The following is a 15861-nucleotide window of genomic DNA, read 5'->3' as shown; positions in this document are numbered from 1 at the left end:
ATTGCCCTTCAGTCATTGAGAGTGCATGAGTACACCATGTGACTAGCTGCTTCCAAGAACTTTCTATTTCTGTGCATAATAAAAGACAAGAAAACAACTGTCTCTGCTAGCCATATAAAGGCCATGCATTTTACAAAGTGTCAAAATGAAAATGTTAGTTCAAGTTATCATGTATTAAACGGTGTTCTACCTATTCAAACAAAGCAGATATCCAAGAAAATATGCTTAATAAGTACACTAAAATACATTCTATTCTTTTACTACTGCATTGCTCGTCTGTTTTCTCTTCTCTGTAGATTTAATAGCCTTTCGATTCTTTTGGGAATATTTTACATTTTACAAATAAATGAATGCAGAATTCTACCTTGTGGCAGTATGATGGCCTGAAACATTCTACATACACTAATAGTAGAATAAATAATACGAGAGCCTATGGCACTGGATAACAATCAAGCAGAAGTCCCAGACTGCTTTAGTAGTGTCCCCTTGGCCCCATCATCAGGGTGTTAACTTCCTGTGAAACCACAACCGGGACCGCCTGAGAACAAAACACTTGTGGAACATTCCTCAAGCCATTCATAGTCTTAAATATGAGACTGAAAAGCGCACAGGAGAATGCTGTCTTGGCTGCATGAGGTCAAATGGAAACATCCCTGAGCTGGGATTTTAAAATAGATGCAGCGACCCGATGAGTAACTTTGAGAAGGGGTCTACCATTGCTTGTGCCTGAAAATACTTAATGATATACTCACATGGCAGCACATGCAGTTAGTTAGACCAGGGTTGAGGGTTGAGGGTTTAATTTCTGTTGCATGCACACCAGTTAAGACACCCAGCTATTTACTGGTGAAATATCACCATATTTGAATTTTTCTTTTCTCCATGAAATGAGTCTTATAGCCAAGAATAGAATCTCCAGGAAGAAAAGTAGCATGGAAAATACTGAAGAGTTTTTGCCAAGTTATGCCATCTGCCAATTTGTAATGATGAATGGCATTGCATTTCTGTATGCATGGCCAGGCAATAATCTCTTGTCTGCTTGTATTGTGCACCGTAAGCAGTAAATCATTTAGAAGAACAAAACAAACGACATTAAATTATATGAAATTCAAATAAAAAAAGTAATTGCCTGCCCTGCTTGTATTTTTGCCTATAGTGCTTGTGCGTGGAGAATGAAACAGTGAGTCCCATTACAAAGCTGTCAGAGCTGTCAGAGCAGGCCACAAGGTGTTTCAGGATTGATATTTGCCTGCAGGAATTATGTCCAGCCATGAAAATGGGTGTGTGACAAAAGTCATGTGTTTCTGGGCTCACCTCCCAATAACGTTGGTGACCATTTCTCGTCATTTCTCCATTTTCTTGTCATCCATAATCATAATTACCCTGGACAAGTGGACATCTTCCCTCTTTGTAAAATTAACTTAATAGGGCTCATCTTTATCAGTGTGTCAGAGAATGAGTTCACTGGGACAGCAGTTCTTTCATGTCTGGGATGATACAAGACAAGCATGGTGAATCAGGACACCTCTGTGTAAGCAGAAGCCATCTGAACAACATGTGAGTTTGCTCTTAGGTCAACCTGCAGGCAGGGGTGTAGTGGTAAAATAAGAAGTGAGTAAACTATGAAATCACTGCTGGACTGCTTCATGCGGTACTTTTTAAAACATTTTTTAAAGCATTCAGAACATGTTTGATAATGGTGGTTATCGTCCAATGTTTATAACCATACCAGTGGTATTAAGTGGAGTGTTGATGAGTGTACACATATTGTGGATGTGGATAATACAGTGTGATTTTTGAATGTCGAAAGTTGCAATGGGCAAATAAACTCTCTTGAGAGATGGATAAAGTCTAATAAGAGATGGATAAACTGCATTTACTTACGTTTAGCCTCTACTACATTCATCCCTGCCTGCAGGCTATAATCACAGATATTAAACAACTATTTACAGCCAGGTTGAAACTGATCTAACAATTTGAACAGCCAAAATATATCCAAAATCTAGGACTCTGATGAGGACGTTTGTTACGTCAAAATGTTAGTCAATGTTTTGCACCTTTTCAATAAATACTAAAGAAGACATCTGCGTTGCACCGGCATTCTTCTTCCTTTCATACACTGTCCTGGCCTGGTTGCACCAGATTGTCTCACACTGCAGAAGCGCAGAGAACATTCTAAATGCAATGTTACATATTCACTGTCATATTATCTTGTTATGAAGAAGATCCTCTCTTCATAATCCTACCAATAATTCATACTTAAAACACACAAAAAGGGGGGTGCTGTGGCGCAGCAGGCTACAGCGCTCGTACCATATACGGGTCCGAGTGCCCACGGGGACCCAGGTTCGAATCCGGCCTGCGGTCATGTCCCGATCCCACCCCATCTCTCTCTCCCACTTGTTTCCTGTCTACTCTTCACTGTACTATAACATTAAAGGAGTCATAGAACGCATTTTTTGACCATTACAAATTGATCTTTGAGCCTAAATAATGTCATATGTAAATTTGTGGGGCTGAAAACGCCCCAGGAGCACTGCTAGATCGCCTAATACAAGGTCATAAATAAGCCTTGCAATGAAACAGTTTGTTTTTCCCGCCCACTCAGCAAGTTCATGAATATTCAAATGAGATGCGCGCTGATTGGTCTATTGGCCGATATGTCCTGAAAGTTGATTGGCTCAATCCACCGGTCTGAAGCTAGAGCAAAGTGAAACTACGTTTACTGCTGGTAAATAAAGCCAAAATCTTTGACAAAGCTATCAACAAAGGATTTAAATAAGGAATACAGCCGTACATGTATAAACCGAGTCAGAAGAAGGTTCTGACGAAGATGAAGTGCAGCAGATTCCCCAACAGAATGAATGTGTTAGATTGGTAAGTTTTATCAGTACATTTCTTAGTATAGTAACTCTCCAAAGTTAGCTGTAATAACGCTAGCATTACAACGTCTCTGCCATAGACCACATATCTAGATACTAGCATCGTAAGAGCAGTTTAACAAGAATTATTAATCGAAGGTATGCAAATGAGAGGGGCCGAGGGGTGTATCTAAAGGGGGATGGGCACCTATTACGTGTTATCTGAGCTCTGTTCAGATTGGAGCATTTCAACACGGCTGTTTCTATTTCCCAATTTGCATACGAAAGCAGGCGGGGGACGCGGTAAAGTCTTTGGTGTTGTCCTTTGGACACTGCTCGCAGCCTAAATTCAACAGTAACAAGGTGAATGTGGTTTTGAATTCTAGGACTCCTTTAAAGGCAAAAAGGCCAAAAAATATACTTTAAAAAAAAAAAACACACAAAAATACTTCACACACATTGCCTTCCACAACAGTCAAGACACTACGCTGTCTTTCTGTTTGATTTGTGGTTATCCTTTGTGTTTATCATCCAGCATACTCAGTATTTTATGGGGCAAGCTGGCATCACTTCGTCTCATATTCCATCGCCATCCCCACCCACCACATCTCTCTCACGCACTATACTCCCCTCTCTCCCATCCCCACCCACCACATCTCTCTCTCATGCACTATACTCCCCTCTCACCCCTCCCTCCCTCCCTCTCTCCCTGACTGCAGGGCATGTTTTGTGCTGAGTGATGTTTGGAGGCTTTGATGACTCGACGCTGGTGGAGAATGGGTCACATTGGTGTTCTGTTTGCCCACGTGGCATGGGGGGTATCTCTTTGGGGATGGGAGTGTTGACGGAGGTGTGTGTGTGTGTGTGTGTGTGTGTGCATCTGTGTGCATACGCAGCACACGCCACGCTCAAATAAAGGTGCATCGTCATCCTGGCATGGAGTAGAGGCACCCTGCCCAACACAAGAGCACCCAGCATTGGCTCCTCAAAGCCCCCCCCCCCCCCCCCACAGACCTGAGTCACATGCTCGCCCTCGCTTGCAGACACGCTTAACACCACATGCTTTCCCTCCCGCTCCCCCCCTCCCTCCAGCCCTCCTCTCCTGCAGCGCTTATTCCATTTTGTTTAACGCACTACTACCCCCCCCCCCCTTCCTTTTACCCCTCTGTAGCTTCCCCTTGCTCTGTTTCTCCCCCTGCTTACTCCCTGTCCTATCACAGGCCTCTATGCCATCTGTCTCTCTGTGACCATGACGGAGGATGACAGCATCTTGAGCGAAGGGAATAGAGATCGCAAGTAAACTTGACAAACAGGGAGAAACTGTCTCCAGTGGATGTCTTCCTCCATTTTTTTCCTTCTCCCTTTCTCCATCTTCCCCTTTTTTCTCTTTCCCTCTCTCAGCATCCGTCATGCTTTTCCATGACACAGATTGGCAGGCCTGACCACCACTTTATGAAAAGCCCACTGTCCTTCCTCTCCTTCCATGACATGGTCAGCTGACAAAGGGCCAAGGTGCCCACAGTGACTGGGTATAGAAGGAAAACATTGGCAGCCTCGAAAGCCTACTGGGAAAACTCTGCCAAGGCCTACTGTGTTTTGAAGCTAGTCCTTGGTGACATATGTGTGTGTGTGTGTGTGTGTGTGTGTGTGTGTGTGTGTGTGTGTGTGTGTGTGTGTGTGTGTGTGTGTGTAGGCTTTCCATCAAGTACTCCAAGGCTTTGCACTATAACAAATGACTAACTGCACACTCTACAGACCTCGGTGCGTGTGACAAAATAGTTGGGTAGAAAAGGAAACAATGGTGCAAATTGTGTACATCTACTGTGTTGAATAAATAAGTAAAATACTACTGTGAATACAGTACATGTTCCTATTCCCCTGAAGAGGGACATTCTGTCCTGCTCCAATCTCCCTCTCATCTCACGCAGCAATCTGCCAGCTGAATTTAGATAAGGTCGCTAGCTGGGGCTGAGAATGGCTGTGTGGAAAACACAGACACCCGCCTGGAGCAGGTGCTGAAAGGCTCTGGAGACGCATGGGCTTGGTCACGTATGAGGTTGTTTGTTGTTTACGTGTGTTTGTGTACGGTATTTTGTAGATGCCCCATGACTCTGATGGGTTAACCGTGTTCATGACTGTAGTTTGTTGTGTGCGGTATTTGTAGATGCCCCATTACTTTGATGGGTTAACCGTGTTCACTGTTCATGACTGTAGTTTGTGCCAGGTAAGGGTAACATTATCAGCCAATTTAGAGAGTGTGCTCCGTGTGTGTATGTGTGTTTCAATGTGGAATCAAGATCAGAGCCAATCCTGTGGATGCTATTAAGGGTTACAACACTGGAGTAAATGATGTCCAGGTACAGTACAGTACACCAAAAGCAATAGAGAGTGAGGAAATACATCAGTGTGTACTGTGAAATACATGGGGGATGCCTCCTGCATACTGTAAGTCATGGGTATGGTGATTATATTAACGTTCATTTCGTTATCAGGCCAGACATATAGTATTTCATTTAGATAATCATTTGTAACTGTAAATTTGCACAACTTCAAGGAGATAGACAGTAAATACTGTATGCTATACATTAGTATACTGCTCACTGAACAGTTAATGTTAAAATGCCTGATATGTAAAGTAAACAGCTGTGTGAACGTCCCAGCTTTAAACTTCGAGTTCCACTTTCAGTGGCCCGGGCACAGTACACACATACAGGGCAATAGGCCCTATCATTGATTAGTGGAAAATACTTACTAAAGATATGCACGGGCAAGTGGGTTGTTGCACCCACAGAGCTGGCGCAGTTCTGATTGGGTCACTTGGCTGGAGGAATGGCCTTGGACATTGTGAAGAGGGGGGTGAACGGGTGAAGAGCTGCATGGAAAAGATGAAGGGGAAAAGTGGAGAGGAAAGGGGAAGAGAAAAGAAACATGCTGCTCGGCCTGTCTACTTCAGTCACGGAAGCCTGCTGGAGCGCAGCCAAGAGCTGTGCTCAGTCACCAGAGCGAAAGCACACAAACAGACAGACACACACACACACACACACACACACACACACACACACACACACACACACACACACACACACACACACACACACACACACACACACACACACACACACAAACACACACACACACACACACACACACACACACACACACATACACACTTCGTTCAAAATAGCAACTTAAGTTTATCGCAGGTGCACTTCTGTTCCATTAAACCCCCCGACAACCCAAAACACTAAACAAACACAGAGAGGTGCACACACCCACACACACAGTCGCAAAATACAGTTGAGAGATGCTTAAAGTACATCTTTGTACAGTAGCGTTTTTTTTGGTAGAAATTCCTCATATTGATTTAAATTCTCCTTTGCCACAGTGAAACTCACCCATCATCCACCAATAAAGTCAAGTTTACGTTTGGTCTGACCTATCGTGGTGGTGGTGCAGGTTGAAGGTGGGAGAGTGTGTGTGTGTGTGTGTGTGTGTGTGTGTGGCCATGATCCCGGGCTCATGTAATCCTGGGCTCATGTAATCCCTTGCCGTCCTGGAAACCTCAACAAGCCTCCCTTAAATCAATCACAGCTCACTGGAGGCGGTCCTCTACGGGAGGACCTGAATGGGACCTTCTTACAAACACCTTATTTTGCCTGTGTGACGGACGGTCTGTGGTGCAGGAAGAACACAGCCTGGGTGATGTGCAGGACCCGTTTTAACCTCCTATATTTGGGTGGGCTGGAAGAAATTTTGCATGGACAACATAAAGCAGTCAAATTGGATCAAAATGGACATAAACAAAAAACACAAACACAGAAAATTCAGTACTACCTAGTTTGAGTAGACAGTACTTCTGATACATGTATTTAAAACACAAATACAAAATAGAATGTTGTCATTTGTGTTCTATTTTGTTAAAGGAAATGGCTTTCAAAAATACTTTATAAATTTAGGTGTCTGTTTCTGTAGTTGTAGTGACATCATAAAAGTGCAACGAATGCAGCCTCTGACTGGTACTGACTTGATTTGTTATTGTCAACATTGAGATTCAGAAAGATGCACCAGAGCAAGATGAGCAAGGTGTACTGTACACACCAACCTCAAAATTCTTGAGAACTTTAATCATCCAATTGGAACACATGGAACCAGTTCCAGTAGGTGGTTGCCCTGCAACAAGTTGCCACGTGTATCGCTTAAAGCAACACAATGGAAAAATCCAGTCAATTAATCATTTGCCCAGACTTTTTGAGTGCATCTCTAATACAGCATTTATAGGTTATGAGATGCAACAGGCAAGTCAGCATAATGATCTGTAAACTGTTTGCAGGTAATAGCATGTCTCAAAGGCAGAGAAAAGCTGTTGCTCTCAAACTCTGACCACTTAATAAACAGAGTCAGTGATGAAGGAATGGATTCAATTGAAAGATATGGAAGGTTTGTAAAGTGATATCATGCTTCTTAAAAATACAATGATATTATATTCTATTTTGATACATGGTGTGGCTATGCATTTTGTAGTTTATTTTGATACACTTTGAATGAGGGTATTTGAAATTTAATTTTGAAAATACGTTTTGAAGTATTTTTTCCCATCCTTGCCAACAGCTAGAACAGCCAGAAGCAACTAAAGTGCTACACTGTGGGCATATTTAACCTGTAGTATAGCACTGTAGCTGCCTGGCCATTCTAACTGTTGGCGACAGCAACCCGAGCTAGGAAGCACTGATTATTTTCGGGGGGTTTCTCGTACCGACAGCACTCAGAGACTAGATCTGTGGGCTTGGGTGGGCCGGGCGTGATGTGACATAACATCATCTTATCTGTGTGTCAAGTTTGAGATTTTCACATACTGTACTGTATATCACAAGATGTGGAGGGCAGGGAGAGTTAGAAATGCTGTTCAACTGTCAGACTGAAATCTCACTTTTAGCTTCTTTTTTCATATCGATGGTGATGTTAGTATATCAGACAGATCCAGTGTAATGAAGGAGCAATGCTTTCTCTCTCTCTCTCTCTCTCATACACACACACACACACAAGCAAAACCAAACAAAAAACCCACACTGCCTTGGCTGTTTCCAAGCAACATCCTCAGGACCAACTGAATAGAGATCAAAAGAGAAGGTTTTAGATGTAGCTAATACTGCGCAAGCCAAAGAAAACACATCTCTCGGTCTTTTCCCTGTCTCTGTCTCTATGACTACGTCTTCATTATCGCAGTCTCTTCCTCACTTACCCAGACTCCCTACTGGGCTCTTTTCTGCCTAACAATGGAGCGAGCGGCTCAAGCCATCTGAGGTCAGGGCGCGCAGCACAGGTCCTCTCTCCCTCTGGCTCTTTCAGAGAAGAATTACGCCGTGGCAGCAGAGGCTTGGTACTCTGCGCCCAATGCTCGGAGTCTGCACAGTACACTGCGCTTGGCCGAGGCAGAATGTGTGCCATTTATCAGCAGCGCTGAGAGCCAGGGACCAAGGGGAAATGATGGGATGTTCCCTGAATTATAGGTTTTTTTTGCGTTGAGCATGCGAGAAGTCCTCGTCTTCGTGGCACACGGGCTCTGAGGACCAGGGGAATGACCACATGAGTGGAAATCGTGACACATTTGCATGAATCTTTGCAAGGCAATACAAGTGTGTTCCAAACAAACACAAGCAAGCACCTATTTGCACAAGATTAATCATTAGAACAATGACACTGCTTTTTTGGGCCTTTGGTATTATTTGCCCTCAATGGTGCCTTCCAGGCAGCGCTGCCTTCAAGGCACTACTCCCCTCAGTTTAGGGGTAGGATGGGGGTTGAGGGGGTTAAGGTTAGGAATAGGGTGAAGGTAGTGCCTTTTAGGCTGTGCTGTCTGGAAGGTGCTGTTGGGGGCAAAAAACACCATTGAGCACTTTTTTGCAACCAGTGACAAAATACTTTATAATCACTGGATGAGACTGAACGACAGTGAAACAAGTCAATGTGAAATGATCTGTGGTGCAACCACCATATCAGTCTTGGCTCCGTTGGCAAAGCATATGCTGCATGATGCAGTGACCACCCGAGCTGAATGAAGGCCAACAACGTCTATGAATGGTGCCTCAATGGAGGAGTTCTGGGACAGGATGACCTCAGTGGGGAGGGACCGAGACACACAAACACACACACACGGACATATGTTGGCCATGTCTCCGAGGGGGCTATGGCAACAAGGCAGGCAGGGCGGTAAGCCGCTAGCAGATGGTGGCTACAGGTTAAGAGCTTAGTGTTGTCGCCGTGGCTGTGACTCCGACGGCGGTGACGTCATGTCAGCCCAGGGCCGTGGGCTTCAGCCCTCTGTGGAGCCCAGCCGGCACAGGTGACCTTACCCTCATGAATGTCACGCACCGTCATCACTGCGTCTCAGGACTGAACACCGAGGCCCACAGGAGGGGTTATTCATACACACACAAACACACACACACACACACACACACACACACACCTACACAGAGAGATGCTATTTTATTATGTTTGCTTTGCAGTGTTGCTGTGAACACAGACTTTGGTTGTAATTTCGGTCGTGGCGTGAGATAGAGATAAGCATCAGGGAAGTCATTGTAGTCGTGCATATTTAAATAGGAAGTGTTCTTTTTTATGGAGCGATGATTAAAAACCATATCCTGGCAGAGCAGTGTGCTGCGCGTGACGACAGCAGGGGTCTGGTAATGTCCCCTCTGCTGCTCTGTCACCGCTGTTCGTGCCCATGCAAGAGCGCTTCTCGCCCAGAACCCCTTATGACTGCCCACTCCATGAATCTATGAATGTTTCCCCTGATGATTTGTCTTTTTTTGTTTCCACACATCATTATATCCACACGCACACGCACACGCACACGCACAGGATATTTTTGTGTCGGAGCGAGATAGGGTTGTGTGCTAGAGTGGCCAACAGTGCCCACGCCTGCCCACACAATAGGACGGCTGTCTTCTCTGTCAGGAGGAAAAGGCACATCCACATATGCACCATACCCGTCACACACACACACACACACACACACACACACACACACACACACACACACACACACACACACACACACACACACACACACACACACACACACACACACACACACACACACACACACACACACACACACACAAACACAAACACAAACAAAAAACACAACTCTGTCTCACACACACACTCCCTCACACATACGACACACACACTCACTCTTTCATACAAACACACACTCTCACATACTGTACACACAACACACACACATACACACACACACACACACACACACACTCAACTGAGGGCTGGAGAGTGTGTGGGAAGGTGCTGCTGCAGGCACTGTGGAGAGATGCTTCTCAGAGCTATGATTCAAAAAGCAGAAAAAAAATACACTTCGACAGGCATTATTTTCATGTCAATAATAAAAGGAGGCATAAAGGAAGACCACCTCTGTCTACTGGCATGTTCAGCAGTATGTGTGAACCATATCATGCAGATGGATGGGCTAAGAAATCAATGGATATTTGTTTTCTAATCTTATGTGTATCTGCAAATTGGTGTGGGAAACCTATTTGTATGTATGAATCATAACGAGATTGAAGTCTAACGATGACCTTCGGCTGACGAGTTCCTCTTTCAACAGCTATTGGGGCCTCAGGTCTTGTAAAAAATTATGCACCTTGCAGTTATCGAGGACAGATGTTTCCAGTGAATCTATTGCTGAAACTCGGTGGGAGTCTGATTCATTCCTCATCAAGTTCAAGTTAAAGAGTATCTGAGTCTTATTCGCATACATTATGTCCCACATTAAGATGTTATATGACAAAACATGGTTTTTAACAAACCAACTAACTTTCTCATTACCATTTTTCCATTATTTAGAGATTTGCTCAAACTTCACCTCCTTTCTAATGAAGTAAAACCCACCATCAAGTCCCACGCACACCCCTTTTCCATTAACGCAAGCCTTGCACAAAAAAAAGCCTACAAAAAAAAAAAAAAAACCCTGACACTGACGGTTTGGTTGAGATTCTAAGGAGGTCATGAGGTCATGTACTATCCTAAGCGGAAAGAGTCCCACCGGTGCTGTTCGCCGGGCGACCTCATTGTGAAACAACAGCCTCCAAATGACTCAAGGCAATTAGAAGGGTGGGACGGTGTAGCGCAGTACAAGAAGTTCAGTCTGCTAATTGGAGTCTGGATGAGTCAAGCTCGGAGGTCACCGAAGGTTGAAGAGGAGATGGGTCGCCAATTTGCGTATGGCGGGGCGGGCCGGGGGGGGGGGGATATACAGTAATCTCTGTCCTGGACTGCCCCAGCCAGGTGCGAAGGTTATCAGCACACCAGCAGGAAGGAGGAAAGCCCTCGGCCAAAACATTTCTGTTCCTAGTGTCCCCCGCCATCTCTGGGAGCAGTGCCAGTAGCCACCGCAGTAGGGGTCATCCAGACATGGGCTCCACCTTATACAGGGCCCTCTGAAGATAACTGGAACCAGTGTTGTGACCACGGTGTGACAACTCCCTCAGGTAAAAGGAGGACAGAACATCCCGGCCGCTGGGAGGGAAAAACCCAAAGGGGTTGGGAAGGCCGGTGGCACTCGTACACTCCGTACATCGTGCAGTCGGCAGCTGCCAGCTTGGCATCAAAGAGCCCCGGCTCCGACCGGTTGCCAGAGGCGACACATCTCGGGACAGAACACATCTCCATATTTTCCGTTTTGCATAAATCATTAAGAGGTTGTATCAAGATAACGGCCTACTATTACCCAGTGGCTGCGTAGATGACTCTGGGGAGGTTTGCATACGCACTGGGGGAGAAGTTCTCGCCTCCCACGACATGATTGTTCCGATCGCAGCCTGTGATTTGTAATTTGGAAAAGTTGACTCAACAGTCGCAGCTGCTACTGTATGTACGTTTTCAAGTAAGTCCAAAACCCAGTTTCACAAACCCAGTTACCTGTGATGCCCCACACCCAATTAATGTGGTGACTCTCTTACATCCATACAGTGCTTATATAAAGTATTTACCCCCTTCAGATATTTTCCCTTCCGTTGCTTTTATAACTAGAATCATGGTTGATGTTATACAAAAATATACCAAAATCCCTCTTTAATGTCAAAATGAATATATGAAAAATAATCAACACAATGTGTAAATATTCATCCTCTTCAGGTTGGCCTTTGGCTGCAATTAAAGGATTTTCGTAGATAGGTCAGCTTGGGCTTCTGGAAACTGCAATTTTACCAAATTTTTCTTTGCAAAACTGTTCATTGTTCAAGCTCTGTTGGAAGACCCCATGGACAAAAAAACCCATCCAGACCAGCTAAAGGCGGTTTGCTGGTTGATCAGCTTGTTGACTTCTGAGGAAGGGGCTTACAGGCCCGAAACGTCATGTTTTTTTTAATAAAGAAATTGGGAGGAAAGTTCTGGTTGCAGCAGACTTTTCTCTCGATTTACAGCTCTGCTTAACTACCTGGTTTGACCACTCCATGATGGCTAGACCAGAAATACTTGCAAAAACATACCTTCAGCTGGTGTACCCTGCTTATGCTGGTTTTGCTTGTCCTACCACCTCAAACTGGTCATTTCAGTTGGTGTTGCTGGTCCACATTGCTGGTTTAACTGACCAATGCCAACTTATTTGGGTCATTCTAGCAAACAAGCATGACCATCTTACACCAACAATGTCAGGCTTGGCAGGCTGGTGACACCAGCATGATCAGCATGTCCACCCGGTGGCCCAACCAGCTACACTAGCAAAGACCAGCAAGAGCGGGAAGAAAACCAGCAAAGACCAACTAAAACCAGCTGTACCGTCTATAAGCTGATCTGAGCTTTGACTTTGCTTGGGCTCATTGTCTTACAGGAAAGTAAATATTCTCCCCCAAGTCATCTCTTGCAGACTAAATCAGGCTGTCCTCCAGGATTTCCATATACAGTATTTTGATGAATTCATTTCACATGTATCTTTACAAGCTTTCCAAGGAGAAGCATGATGCTACCACCACCATGCTTCAAATTAGGGGTGATGCGTTTGTGTGGTGATGTGCATAGCATCTATTCTGATGGGCAAGAAGCTTAATCTCATCAGACCAAATAACCTTCTCCAATTTGCCCTTGGAGTCTCCCACAAGTCTTTGGGCGGACTTTAGTTGAGATTTAATTAGAGCCACTAACCCATAGAGCTTTGACTGGTGAAGAACTCAATAGTTGTTGTATGCAGTCTCATCTCAGCTGCAACTCCTTCAAAGTTGTCATATGGGCTTTGGTGGCTTCCCCACCAGTACTCTTCTTAAACGGTCATTCAGTTTGTGGAGACGACCTGCTCTAAGCAGATTTACACATTCCCAACATTCCTTAATGAAGGATTTCACTGAACTCCAAGGGGACGTTCAGTCACTTGATTTTTCCCCCCCTATCCATCTCCTCACTTTTCAATACATTTCCTCTGAGTATTTAAGTGTTCTTTTGTCTTCATGGTGGAATTGTAGCCAGGAATACTGATTGACCAGTGACCGGACCTTCCAGACACAGGTGTCTTTATATTACTTTATACTATACACATCCACTGCACTCAGGGGAGGTATTTATGGGGGGGGGGGGGGTATTTATGCAACCACTTACATTATGTTCTACATTATATGTTCTACATTATATGTTTTTAATTAACATAATACAAATGAATTTGAACAAGATCAAATTTCAACTGAAGATTCTGCCACTGTGTCCACAAATATCACGCATGACAATGCCTCTACAAATTCCTCCGTTTTTTGGCAAAGAGCCAGTTTCCTTCCGACAATCACTGCAGCAATTCTCAGAATGCATGAGCTGCACCACCATGGGCGCAGGTTCATTATGAGCGAGCCGCAGGGGGAGGAGAACATTAAAAATAAAAAAAAGGCAGGCCACAAACTGTTGGTACAGATGCCGCTCGGCTAGAAAAACGGCTGGAAGTCTTCCTGATGAAGCCTTGCCAGGGACCAGGTCACAGAACGCTTCAAAGCCCGGACCATCTGAGGTAATCCTGGTTACATAATACTAGGCTATTCCAGGTAAGATGGACCCACAGCAGATGCCAGCACTCACAGCAGCCATTCATACACACACACCACATATTGCATATACACATACAAACACACATTTTAGATGATTTTTAGGCCTAGTAGTGACTTGTTCAGGGCACAGGTCTAGCAACATACCTCAGAGACAGTAAATACAGACTCTTTGCATTGACACCAGCCAACTCCCTTTGAACTCTGACCTTCTCTGTGTCCTCATAGGCCTGAGTGGAAGACAGTGGAGTGGAGACAGTGAGGGGACTGTCCTCTTCCTCCTCACTCTACATGTCATCATGCAGTCTCTCTGTCTCTCTATGCATCTCTGCTCTCAACCGGTATGCCACCCCCCCTCCCATCCCCACCCTGACCCCAGGTCAGTGATCACTCAGCTGATACGCCTCCAAAGACCTCCGTTTGATGAACCCAATTTCGTTCTTTTCATGGACAAACACAAACATGCCCTCCCCACACATCTCACAAACACACACACACACACACACACACACACCTCCAGCAGCTCCAGGCGAATGTTTGTTTATGTACTTGCTTGTGGACATTTCCCACAATAGTGAAATCCTGCGTTGGCTTCCTAAAGCCCCCCTTTCCTGTGGCGGCTTCCTTGGGACACAAGCAGGCATTGTGAGATCAGGGAGGGCAGCGCAAGTGGAACATCCAGCCAGCCATTACGGAGCGGAACCTTGTTAGGAGTGCTGCTGATGGTGCTGCTGCCTGGGGGACTGGACAGACTGTGACGGACACACACACACACACACACACACACACACACACACACACATCGTGGGGTGTGGGGTTTTTGTGTGAGGCCACTTTGCACGCCATTCACTGACCTGCCGCACAGATCTTGGGCCATTTATGGGTGACCTTCTCCCCGCCAGGCTGCCCAAACGCCCACTAATGAGCCCATCAGGTTGCTGAACAGCATCTGCACACACACACACTCTCACACTCTCACACTCCTGCAACCCACAAAACCTGCATAGCGCCTGGACGCACGTCAGCCAGATCGCATTAAAGAGCGCTCGCCTACTTGTTTGCTTGCACTCGCTCTCTCTCTCTCTCTCTCTCTGACACCCCCACCCTCCCTTCTTCCCTCTCTCTCCCTATCTCTCTTTGCTTTTCTGCATCCCTCCCTCCCTCCCTCCCTCCCTCCCCCTTCACCGCACAATCACTCCAGTCGCTGAATAATACAAAGCAAACAGTGACCCACTTTCTGCACGGAGGGAACATGCGAGACAGAAAACCCGGACCGGAGTCTGTCGGGAGGAGGAGGAGCCGAGACTCCGAGACAGATCGAGGCAGAGCGGGAGGACTCGAGCAGCCACTGCCGGCGTACCACCGCACACGCCAACACACACCGCGTCACACCGACCTGACAACCACTTGTTGAGGGTTACTTATTTTCACCAGGGCGCTTAGGGTGCCGTGGGGGCCCCCCCCCCCCGCACAAGTGACCCCCGAGTGGCTGGAGCCAGCTCCGTGGCACCTGGGGGCCCCCTTCCTGGCTCCGTGGCTTCCTTGAGCTTGTAATGTGATTAGACAGGCAGGCACAGGAATACTGCGGCCACTCCGCTCTCCCGCCCCTGCCTGAGGCCTCCAGGCAGCAGGAATGCGGCTCACCAAGTGGGGGCCTCACACATGTGTCACGGCAGTAATCTGCAAGGTGTACACTCTGACCTACTCTCTCTCTCAGAATGGCTGCATGTGTCGAGCGCGTGTGTACACGCATGTTTGTTTTTTAAGAAAAGTGGGTGTGTTAATGACTGCTTGTCATGCTATACAGCATGCGGTCTTTAAGGAGATTGTAGTGGCTGGCATATACTGTACATGCACAGACAGACAGACAGACACACACACACACACACACACACACATGATCAGAAAGAGGGGAAAAATATGAGAACATACTTCTTTCACACATAAACTAATTTTGACCT

Source organism: Sardina pilchardus, chromosome 3 (assembly GCF_963854185.1).
Source record: "Sardina pilchardus chromosome 3, fSarPil1.1, whole genome shotgun sequence".
Lineage (NCBI taxonomy): Eukaryota > Metazoa > Chordata > Actinopteri > Clupeiformes > Clupeidae > Sardina > Sardina pilchardus.
The sequence above is the reverse complement of the archived record's forward strand: the minus strand, read 5'-3'. Positions refer to the sequence as shown.